The 12,546-nt window shown below is 37.8% G+C and overlaps 1 protein-coding gene and 1 long non-coding RNA gene across 8 annotated transcripts in view; one reads left to right on the top strand and one right to left on the bottom strand.

Annotated features, from left to right (window-relative positions):
- The window catches only part of LOC100578957, a 70,423-nt gene extending 61,470 nt beyond the window's left edge, over positions 1-8,953 (bottom strand). For both annotated transcript variants that reach the window (XM_026444853.1, XM_026444852.1), the window contains exon 1: positions 8,599-8,953. The gene's annotated coding sequence lies outside the window, so the exon portion shown is untranslated. The remainder of the gene's footprint in view (positions 1-8,598) is intronic.
- LOC102654051 overlaps positions 1-12,546 on the top strand; it is an 80,147-nt gene that overhangs the window by 65,795 nt on the left and 1,806 nt on the right. For all 6 annotated transcript variants that reach the window (XR_003306005.1, XR_003306007.1, XR_003306004.1 and 3 more), the window contains one exon: positions 10,012-10,538. This is a non-coding gene — a long non-coding RNA (uncharacterized LOC102654051). The remainder of the gene's footprint in view (positions 1-10,011; positions 10,539-12,546) is intronic.

The raw sequence follows: 12,546 nt of genomic DNA, 5'->3' as shown, positions 1-12,546 counted from the left end.
TATCGATGTACACGGATATTCCTTGTTACTTTTTTTCCTTTTTTTTTTTAAATATTTTTATACGTTCACTCGGGCGTAACGTCGAGATAAATCGTTGCCAGATCGGAAATTTTCCATTTATGAAACGGTTAGAAGGTATAATGAAAGCGGCTCGCTACCGCGATTAATATTAAGTGGATTAAACATTGAATGCGCATTAAATTAAATTGCCTTCGATCAGTCGTGGATGTGAAATAATTCACGCCGCAGGAAATACCTTCGAAAACGGCCGTGTCGATAATATTCACGAACGGTTTATATTCAAAAATATAATTGAAGATATCTTTCTTTCCATTTTCATCCCCACGCATCCATTTGAAATTCTATCAATCTTTGCTTTATCGAACGAAGAATTTATCATTCTTTCCCCTAAATTTGATGTTTTGTCGTTTCCATAATTATGAAGAAAGAAACAAATTTTCTAATAAAATTCCATAAATTGAAAAAAAAAAAACACGAAATATACAGAATCGCTCAAGGTATCGAAGGTATTTCAGCGTTCAATCGGAAATTAGAAGGTAGAAAATAATGAGATACGTCATTGAAGAGATCGTGGATGGATGGGAACTCTTCATTTTTCAAGGTTATACTCGATTTCTGTATGGTTAAACTGGGATTTCGCACAATGGTCACTTCAAGTTCGACAATCCGACGTAACACCATCATGTAAATTTTAGATTTTATTTTTTTCCCAAAAAAAATTTCTTTTCATAAAAATTTTAAATTATACATTTTTATAAAAACATTTTTTTAAAAACTTTTTTTTTGCGCATAATGAACATATCAAGAACATGAAAAATTGAATAAGAACGAAGTTGAAATTGCATGCTTCGAGATTCGAGAATAGATATCGATTTTAACAACGGTTCGAATGAATATATATATTTATATTTATATATAAATCGACGAATATCAGGAGAAAAATCATTTTATCAAGAAATTTCTCGTTTGTTTCCCCCTTTTGTTGGTCGGTCCTCGCGGATTTTCGCAATTCGTATTCGTGGGGTAGAAAAATCGAAATCTCAACACGAAAGGAAAGGGAGAAATACTCTCTGACCAAACGAAGGCCCATTGATTCCGCGTTACGATTTCGAGAGGGGTCGCGACAATCCCACATAACTCATGCCCTTTTTTTCCTCCCCCCAATCTTTTCCACGACCGTATATTCCATCATTGGTGACCATACAGAACCATTCTGGATGGAACTCGAACGTTTTATAGAACGGGTAACACGTCCCCTCCGGGATAATCCGATCTTTTGATAAATCATCCACCGTTTCCTTCGAATCTTTTTCGAAGGAAGCTCGTCCCTCCCCTCCTCCTCCTCCGTGTTACCTTCCATTCTGATAGGAAAGGATCCAGGATAGCTGCAGAAAGATCTCGCGAATCGGGTCGAGTAATGCGAATTAATTGTCACGCACTAATCGAAATTTAGGATAGGAATTAGAAGGAAATCCCTTAATTGCTCTATGTATATAATTTTCCCAAGGTATCTCGCGTTTCGAACGAGTTTTCGTACTTAACCAACTGGCTGGAAAACACTGAGTAACGGGGAGTAAGAGGGCCGTATATTTCCTGCATACGCGTTCAGGTTGGGAAGAAACACAAGATTATGTAAACGTTCTGAAACCGGGAAAGAGACTGGGAAATTCAATTTAAAGAATTCCTTAAACAAGTCTCGAAACGGCGGTTCATTTCGATGTTGTTCCGTTGCCCTACTTATAGAATCGAGCAAACGACGAAAACCGTGGAAACAATTCGATATCGCGAGTTCTTTATCTCATTACCGGAGGATAGCCGAGTATACTGGCTCGAATTCTTATCTCCTCTTTCCAGTTTATGGAAGTTGTAAGAAGCGTTATTAAAAAATGAAACTTTATCGAGTCAAGATAAATCCTACTATCTCCCGTTCTCTAAGAATTCTTTTCTCTCTCTCTCTTGCTAAATTTTACGAGATAAATATAATATTACTTATAAATAATCGAATCTTTAAAATAATAAGTAACTCGGAAGATTACTTTTTTTTTTTTAGAAAAGATCCATAGGTATCGAAAGAAACTTTCCAACATTTTTATAAAAGGATTAATCGAAAGCATCTCTCTTCCTCAACCAAAAAAAAAAAAAAAAAAAAAAATTCCAAGATCGTCTTAATTTCAAGTTTCCCCATTTTCCATAAACCCTTCACTCGCCACTCGACGAATTGATCCGGCACCTGAGCTCAAGGGGTACGGAAGTTCTAGACCCTCGAATGAATATCCCGAACGAGGACCGTCGTCGATGACCCCCTTTTTCCATCCCATACATATTCGAGTGGTGTCCTCGCGTCCTTGATCCATCGAAACCGTGGTTTTTGTCATGGAAATGTCCCCTCCCGATTCTCCAACGAAAAAGAGAAGCAATATGCTGTTCCCTCTTCGTCGAAACACCGGATCGAGCCTCGATCTCTTAACAGCCTGGTAGCATTTAATTGCAGCGATTGCGTAAACCGCTTGGTAAATAATTGTCGCGGCAAGATCGTGCACCCTTCGAGGGTGTCGCGAACGGATCGTTGCTTCCCTTGGAAAATTGAAAATTAAAACAGAGACAGAGAGTCGAAGATGGCTTGCCTCAGTGTCGAGAAAGATTCCTCCCCTACTCTGTTCCTGGGGAAAATTACTTATTGGGGTGGAGGACGAGATATCTAATATGATTCCTCTCTTTTGCGAAATGAATCGAAATTAATTCATTGTGGAAATTGTAATTGTAATTTTAATCTAGAGATAATCTTTCGATTTTTTTCGTTATTCTCGAGAGTATTAAAAAGTAATATTTAGTTAGATACGCGTTGGCAAGTATTGATAAAAAGTTTCAGTTCGGTTTAGTTTTTTAATTTAATTTCTCGCAAAGTCTTCTTGGATTTGTGGACTTCTTAGCCAGTTTCGAGGTTTTCAATTTTTTTTTTTTTTTTTTTTGATATTATCGGTACAAAACTTGTTAGAGAAAGAAAAGAAAATGGTTTTGAAAGGGATGAACAGCGGGGAAAGTTTCGTTTTCATTGGCCTTGAAGCATACAAATTAATCGAACTCGGTTTCGAGAAAGAAAGAACGAGCATCGGGGATGCTTTTTCTTCGTTCAATTAAATTGTAAATTATCCCTGGCGGACAAACGTTTTATTCCAGTTTTTATTTTTACTTTTGCATTTTTCTTGCAAAAGAATTCCAATTTTCTCGAACAAACGGTGAAACATGTTCGCTCCAGTTTTCGTTGCTAATTTTTTTCTGGAGACTGCGACTCAACGAATCGTAAAAAAAATCTTTTCATCCCGGAATAGAAGATGTTGGTTTTGTACTCTTCTATCAACAAATAGTATTGCAATATTCTTTTATCTCGTCATTTTCGATACAATTATTGTAAAAACATATTTTTTATACAATGTCACGTTGTGTTTTACAATTTATCATTTTCCTTTTCGCATTTATACTTTTATCGAGAAATCTGGAAATATGACTAAAAAAAATGAAACATATAATTGCTTGGAGAAAATTTTTAACTTAAAATTTCTGAAGATTCTGTATTGTCTATCGTTTTTCGTCTCGTTAAATTTTCCGACGAGCTGCAGAGAAAACCATTTTTCAAACGGACTTGCGAATATTTATTCAATAATATCGTACAATAATATCGATCCCGTAACGGCGTGCTCTCGTTATTTCACAACTTCTCAACAATTTTCCAATTCGCGAAAATCGATGGATGTGGAAACAAAACTCTGAACAATGTTCAACCTGTAGAAATATCGAACGCGTCCGTTAATTCGATAATGTAATGATCTTTCTCACAATTTTATCAGAAAAATTTCACGTTCATTAAAAATATTATTTTGCGAATACTTTTCTTCTATCCTCCTTTCTTTTTATACTTGGAAAGTTTGTTCCAGTAGGAGCACGTAAAACTTCGATAAACTTCAACATATTTTTCGAAGCTTTAAGGATAAATGGATTCTTAGGAATTCTGTTAAATTTATCTCACCAAACACTCGAAAGAATCGTGGAAAATTCGCGGAGAAACGGGGCTCGAGCAGTCCTTTGTACGAAAAGAAATATTTTTCTCGACAACGGGTGCCGATCCAGCAGCTGAACGTGCTCGTCACTTCCACTCAACAAGAGCCTTAATTACTCCCGCTGCAAATATTTGCATTTCAAGTGGCTTTCGCTTGCCTGCATAATGTTTGACACAGTTGCAGCAACGGAGATGGGCCTGTCTGCTCGAGAATGCCTCCAAGTGCCACGAGTGGCCACTTTGTAACCGCATCACGCACGTGGTCGCCGAATAAAAAGAAAAAAAAAAAAAAAAGAAAAAAAAGTGTGCAACAACAACGATTCGCATCATATCGAAGCGAGACGAAATTTTTTTCGAAAAAAAGAGAAAGATCTGATCACAGATTTTCACTGCGCGACTTTTCGATAATCCAATCTATCAAGTTCGTTTCGTTACGTAATTTTGTCCCTGAAAATGTTTCCAATTTTCAATGATATGACTTCCCTCGAATCTGTTCGAAGCAGCATGAAATCCCTTCGAATAATTTCCAAGGGAAACGAATTCGCTTTTGACGAGTTCCGATGGTATAAAGTACGATCGAAACGGCATTTCAACTTCTTAGAGATTTCCATAGAGACGTGTATACGTTCCAAGTGTGGCGGCACATTCCCTCGTGGAAATGGAGCGCTGCCTCGTTCGACTGCGATTAAACTTACAAACTCGTGGTCCCATGCTCGTTGTTATCAATCGCAACGAGTCGTTGAAACGGATCTTTGTCTTTTCACACGCTCGTGCGTCCAAGTATTTTACGATTCCCCGATAATAGACGTATCTCGACTGAAAGTAGGGCGAAATTCGGGAAAACAGGCGTTATCGGTATCGGCCGTCCCATTTGTAATGACTGTATATCTGCCTATCGATCCGTGTTTCCCGATAAAACGCATTTGGTTTGTGGATCCACCATTCGCTACGTGGCCAAATCAATGTTGGATTAAATTAATTTGTTGGAAATCGTATATATATATCTTCTATATGGCGTAAATCGACCAGAAAGCTTCGTCGAACATTTCGAGGAAATTTGTTTAAAACATCGGTTCGACGAGTAAATTTAAAATCAAACTTGAAGTTTCGTCTTGAAACTCTCGATTGGACGTGGCCGGTTTGTCGCATTGTTCGCAAAGAGGAAATGGGAAGGGGCACATTTTTTCGCTCGCAGGGATGAAAACTCTGGTCGCGATCAGTGGAGGACATCGCGTCGAGCAAATATCGCCGCAACAACTTTTGAAAAAAATTTATTCCGCGCTTGGAAAGGGTTTTTTTTTTTTTATACATATACGGCGAGCTTTCACGAGCAATTTCCCGTGGGTGAGCGAATAACTGCGTATATCCCATAGGTGTGGGCTCTAACGTTGTTTTAACGACGCGCCGCTGTCGGGAGAGTTATGCGGACCAACGATGGGAAACAAGATTTTCGTTCGATGATATAAAAATAAAACTGCATGGAACATTGGCGATATTTCTTTCCTGGCAATCCTTCTTTTGTAAAGTGACGTTCAATATCTGAACGAAGGATCAATTAAATTACAATCCTTTCAAAAGGGTTTCGATTACGTTTCAAAATAATATGGTAAATTTTAATGGGAAATACATCGGGAAAAAGTGGAAAGTTTTGAGAGAAAATATGTTGGAGCGATAACAGAATGTGCAACTTTTAAAACGCGCTTTGTTTCATTTTAATATCTCAATTGGTTGCCGAGATATAACGTTTTAAAGTTACGGCAACGAATTCTGCAATTCTGGAATGCAGTGACCTACTTTTTTTTTTTCCTTCTGTTCGTGCGTACGTTTTTCCAGGAATCTTGAAAAAAAAACTGCTTACTCGCGTCTGTCACTGACCACCGCACGTGGCGCTAAGTTGAGATAGGTGAGAGTGAGCCTAAGGAGCGAGAGGATCGAGTGTGCGATAGGGACAGAAAAAAAAAGGGGAAAAATTAGGTTTATCTTCGAACGACGATATCTCGGAAACGGGAAGTCGAATCGAGATCAAACAAAAAGCGTTTTAAAGAGGAAGAATTCGCGCTTCCAACGATCTTAATTTGATCGATAAAAAGTGGCTAGATTCCAAGTTACAGTAGTTTAAAGTTTTGCTAATTTTAATAGGATTTGTTGCAGTGTTTAAGAATGATATGGTCTTTATGGTTCTTTTACGAATAATTTCGATCGAAATAATGATACTTGGCGTAACGAATGTAGAAACAATTATTTCTAGAAATAATTCTTTGAATTTCTGAACAAACAATTTCGATTTCGATAAGAAATTTAAGCTTTTTCCGTACAATTCGAAGGGACGAAACGACAGTTTGATACGACAGATAGGAGCCAAGGGAAGTGATCCTTGTATCGAATTGTCATTTAATATCACATTCGTGACAAGACGGAAAATAGAATTTCATTCTCAGAGCAATCATAAATAGCGGAAAATAAATTTGCAAAGAAATAATCTCAGACGAGAACTTTGCTAATAAAATGATAAAAATAGACTCGGATGGAAAAGTCAGACGAAAGATACGATTTTATTAGCCATATCATTCACTCGTATAATTTTGTTAGAATTAGCATCCGCTCTCTCTCGTCGATTTATTTCGTCTGGAAACTTTTCGTATCTCTGTCTAGCATATTTCACTGAATAATTTCTAGATTTATGAGTGATATTTCCTTTTAAAAAGCCACTCGTAAAACGAACCCTAGTCATTTGGAGGATAAGTTGAAAGAAGGGCTTATATTTGAAGTTCAATATTTTGAGAAATTTTTTGGAAAACTTTTTAATTTTATCTTTAACGTTCTAAACAAGTTACGAAAATAGTTATATATAAAAAAATTTTATACGAGAATTTTCATATGTTCTTTTACTTTCACGTTATTATTACAATCAATCGTTTCTTCTCTGCTCTCGGTTTTTTATCAAGCAAGCTAACTATCATCTGGATAGAACTTTAAAAACAAACAAAGAGCAAAGTATAACAGCGGATCATCTGTTGCACGCGAAGGATTAATTTCTAGTGGCGACAACAAGATCTTGTTTGCAATTTCTTGCCCCTCGGGTATTAGTTCGACGAAATCTTCAGGTCTGAAATTTCGCTCCGGCTTAATTCGCATACACATACACAAACACAGGTATATCTATGACACGCGGGCCTTGTGACTCCAGGGAATCCCAACTTCTGTTATTTCCTTATCTATATATACATATATACATAAATCCTTCGGAACTAACAATACAACAAATTTATAATAAAATGTTTTCCCCGTTAACAATACTCCTTTAGTTTTTCCCTTACATAAGGCATCGTAATATCCAATATATCACTGAAAATGTAAATTTTCAAAAAGAAATACTTTGACCCAAAAGAAATTTTTTTATCCAAAACTTAAAATTGTAAAATTTCGACCAAAGTATCGATTAAAAAAAAACGAAGAATTTAAATTTAAAAATATTCAATTTAAAATTCCTCCCCTTTCATGTCAAGAAAGTTTCCCTCCTCTAAATTATTCCGAATGTTTCACAACAATATTGCCCGATATAAAAGCGTGATGAAACGACGCAAGTTTGTCAGCATGGAAAGTGAGGAATCCCGAGTATCAAAATTTAATAACCGACCTCCCCCTTGAGATCCTCTGAGCGAAAGCTCGACACCGCAGTTCAACCCTTCGAGGGGTTACCTCATGGAACTTTCAGAATTAATCCGAGTTAACTCGGAAACGACTCTGTTTCTGCTTAGACGAACTTGAAATGCCGTCACCGCCGTGCTATCTGACCCCAAGGCTCTCCAGGATTTCCAGGGCAAGCCACCCCAGTCGCGTCTACTCCGTGTCCCCTCCCTTCCCTGTTCTCTTTTCTCTCTTCTTTTCTTTTTTCTTTCTTTTCTCTTTTTTTTTCTTTTACCTCATTTAAGGTTACCGTCCCGCGAGTGAGTTACACTGGATCTCGTTCAAACTTTCTTGAAAAATCGGCGAGTCGAAATTAATTAGCAACAGGGACAACGATCACGGGCCTCCTTTCGCTCGCAATCGAAATTTATTTGCAACTTCTCTCTGTAGAAGTATTTCCTCTCCCTCTTCGGAGAAGTTGAAAGAAATTAGCGAAAAAGAGAAAGTTTTAGCCAACGCAGCGGTGGTCGAGGTAAAGGAAATAGCAGTAGCTAATTGTAGACCAGAGGCAGCGTAATTTGCCGGTCAAGATTTTTACTTTGATCAAATAAAATTGAACTCGGTTGAATTTACCTCCCCTTCCAGTCCAGCTTTGGATCGAAGCTTTGATGCCGGTTCATAAAGCTGCCTTTAATTTTAATACGTTCGTCCGGTAAAGAAATTGAATAACAAAATCTCTCTTCTTCTTTCAAAAAAAACTTTCAAAATTCGTAAGGATTCGTAATAGTGACGTTAGGAAAGAGATTAATTGTATCTTGGAGAGGGTGGAAGAAAGAAAGAAAGAAAGAAAAAAGGAGAAATGAAAAATTTCGAATCGAACGATGGGAGAGACTCACCTTGACCCAGAATTTCTGTTTAAGTTCCCACGGTTATTCAATCACGCTCCCCTGCTCCGTTCTGGACTTCCCCTTCTGTTTCCACCTTGAATCGCGTTGTCCCCAAGGGTGTTCAGCCACTTCCTGCAAAAGTCGAAAACGCAAATCCCTATCAATCTCCCCGAGCATAAACGAGAATTGCGCGTTTTAAACGGGAACCGATATTGCCGATAGCTTTTTAAACGCAGCCATTCAATGGTTCACCCACACTCGAGTGCAATATCGTTCCCCCTGCTCTTTATCTAATTAATCTGTCCCTTTAAAAGGAACATTAAAGACTATATCCTTTCACGATAAAGTAAAGGCATATTTTATCTTCCAATTTAATGACGATATTTTTCCCATTTCTTTTCCTTTTTTTCTCTTCTTAAATTACTTAACTTATCATTGTTCTCGTTTACCAATTCCCCCTCGTTTAGTTTCTGTACATGATATCAACGCTCGCTATTCTAAACCAAGATAACGAGCGTTTAAACGAATCGTTTAAAATAAATTAATATTATTTATTCCACGATAAATATAATAACAATATTATCACAAGTTAGAATGTTTATCGGTGATAATTGTCGCGTATTTAATATCATTGTTCATTGGAAATATCATTATTTAATTCTATATATATAAATGGAAAGGTGGAACGCGTGCAAGAACTACATTACACGGCGCGATATCGGGATAACAAATTTCTCTAATTCAGTTAGGATGTGGGGAAATAAAAGTGGTATGCGCGCATGAATGAAGTGATACCCAATTAACACGGGCTGTGCTGGTTTCGCGCGAAACTTTCGGCAGTGTCGAGTTGCGAATAACAAACTAATAAGCCTATTAGAGCGGAGAAAACGGCGGAAACGCGGTGCGGTGGCCGACGCGAGTGCGAAGCTAACTCGCATAATTAAATTCTATCTTGAAGCCGGGCGGCGTCGAGCACCGAATATTTCAACCAACGAAAATTAATCGAGCAACGTTCAATTTGACGGGACTGACTGACTGCAGCTTAATTGCGTGCAAATTTTCCTGGAAGGAGGAGGAGGAAAAAACCATTCATTTCCCTCCATTATGGCTACGCGATAAAGTTATCAATGCTTCCGGAAATCGACACGATCTTAATCAATTTTAAATTAGTTCAAATTAAAGTTTGAATCATATAATGATTTATTTAGTTTCTTTTTAGTTACTTTTTAAGAAGTTTTCAGTTTTTTTTTTCAATCTTGCAAACACATGAGTTGCGAATACAAAAATAAAAATTCGAGTAATTCTGTTAATACATGCATAACAAATTTCGAATTTTCTTTTTTATCTACATCCAAAGCATAAAAGTTCTCGTCATTAAGTACAAGTTAAAGAGCTAACAAATTTATATATTTTCGATTTCAGGTAAATCTCGAAGAGAAATGGCACGGTAGTCTGTGAAAGAAGGCAATCTCGATGATAAAAAAAGAAAAAAGAAATTGATCTTCGAAACTGTCTCTCTGAGTCTAGAAACAAGTCTCGGAATCGTTTTATGTCCATTCGCTGTGTGTAAGAATCAGTGGAGGAATTTAGAAACGAGTCAGCTCCGGCAAACTACAATTTTCCAGGACGTCAACCATATCGACGAAATGATCTCGACCTTTCGGCATTCCCCTGCTGTCATAGCACGCGACATCGGGCGTCGTATGCATGGCTCGTGCCAGTTGGTAACCCCGGTGTAATTCTTTTTTCGGCGGAGAATCGGTTCTCAGGAGATTGGAAAGGTGGAAATGAGATTTCCAGGGGCAATTTGAAGCGAGTTTGTGCCGGTAAAAAGGTCGAGATGAAGGGAGAGGAGGAGGAGGAGAGGGCGTCTCGTGACGAAGAAGAGGAGGAAGTCGAGACGGGGTCGAGGGCTGACTAGCGCGAGATGAGGAGACGGATACACACGGGTAAGAGGGGAGGGAAAAAAGAAAAGGGAGGAGAGCGCGGAATGAGCTGCTTTATTATGTCTTGGTGGAGAAAATTTATCAGTCATCTTCTCCCTTTGATCTATCCCTTCCCACGCGGCTTAACGTGGTACGATTTCTTCTTCGTGGAGAAATTAAAAGGAACGAGGTATATATAGTGATTAAGATAGACGTGATCGTGTAGAGTTACTACAGATCGTTACTACAGAAGATGATATTGAAAGGTTTTTTTTCAATGTAATACGATAAATCGATATATACATATATGTATATAATACAACGAGATGGAACGAGAAGTTTGATGGAATTCACTGTTGCCGTGGGTGTTGGGATTCCAAGAGTATGGATTGAACGTTACAGATTCAATTATAGTTACGAACACAAATTTCCACGGGATCAGACCGGTTTACCTACCGAGTTTGTTCCATTTTCCGGATAAGGGATTACCGGGAGAAATGTGGTTGGATTATTTTAAGACGTGCAACGTTAACTCACAAGAAGTTTCCTGGCCGACTTCAAACACATTTTGGAGACTTAACAGGGCTTAAATCGTTCCAATGCCTGGGGAATAATTTACTTTGGACCGGTATACGAGGTCTAACGAATTAGCCATTCAAAGGGATAATAATTTAATAATAACAATTTTCCATTGTAAACAATTTTTTATTCGTGATTATAAGATAATTAAACGTTTGTTATTTTAATCTGTTTAAGATAAAGATTACTTTCTCTCTCTCTCTCTTTTTCGTTTCCCTCTCTACCTTTCTTTTTTTGAGATCGAGAAGTGTCGCGTGATTTCCAAGAGGATCAAGGAAGGAGATTCCCCTGTTGTCAGCGGAAAGTTTCCGCGTCTCGCATAAATTCTGTGGGAACTATGAAGAAAAAGAAAATGGAGGGAAAGTTGGTGAGAATTTCGCATCCGTTACCTTGGCATTATTGGACGAATCTGAACGTCCAAAGGAAAAAATCCACCTGTATTTTCCACCATAACGCGGAAATACGTTTCAATTACTGTCAAAGTCACTATGAAATTTCTTGGAAATATCCCTTCTTCCTGATCTCTCTCTCTAAATTATTTCCCTCCCCCCTAAAATGATTTTCGACGCCTTTTTTTCGCGCTTCTCTCTGATCTCTACTTATCTATAAGTTTAAGAGGTTTAAATGGAAAAGTTTAAAAATTAAAAATCTGGAAATCCGTCTAGAAGTTTGATAAAAACCGAGAATTTTAAAGTAAAATCTCTAATTAACGATCGAAGAGAAGAAGGAAGAAACGAGCAAAAGCTTTCAAACGAAACTCGACATCGGGAGAGTCTCGCCGTTCTCGCCACTCGTATCCTCCACTTTCTACGATCTACGACCATTTCATTCAACGACTTTTCGTGCGCGAAAACAAAACGCGCTGGACCGTCAATCGTCGCGATTCATCGTTATTTCTTTTTTTTTTTTTTTTTTTTTTCATACAGACGAACCTCTCGACCCCCGTCGAGGAAACAACGGTTGAAAAAACTTTGCTAGAAGAATCGACACTCCCTTCTCGCGATTCTTCGCGTCTCCTTTGAGGCCCTTCTTCATCTCCCATTCAATATTTCCTCGACAATTTTCCTCGCTTCTCATTTTTTCGCAATTCCCTCTTTGTTCTCGCGGATTGTGTTGTCGATTTATTCGCGTATTTTTAAATAGTCGAACATAGCAGGTTGATTGAGCTCTTTTTAATTAACTTTGACCGATGAAATAAAGGAGGTCCGCGGTCGTTTTTATTTATACTTCCTTACAACAGGATACAACAGGGGAATTTTTCCAGAATATTAAAAACTCTTCATCATTGTCGAGATGCTTATTTTTTTCCCCCTCTCTGATATTATCAAGAAATTCGAACATCTTTCTCTCTTTCTCATACAACTTTAGAAATTTCTGTTTCAAAGACAGTTCTTTAGAGAAAATTGCTTCCATCCTCTCGAGATGTTAAATGTTTCTTTCTTCGCATAAAATA

The sequence above is a fragment of the Apis mellifera genome, linkage group LG13, assembly GCF_003254395.2.
Source record: "Apis mellifera strain DH4 linkage group LG13, Amel_HAv3.1, whole genome shotgun sequence".
Classification (NCBI taxonomy): Eukaryota; Metazoa; Arthropoda; class Insecta; order Hymenoptera; family Apidae; genus Apis; species Apis mellifera.
Note: the sequence above shows the minus strand (reverse complement) of the source record. Positions and strands in the feature narration are given on the sequence as shown.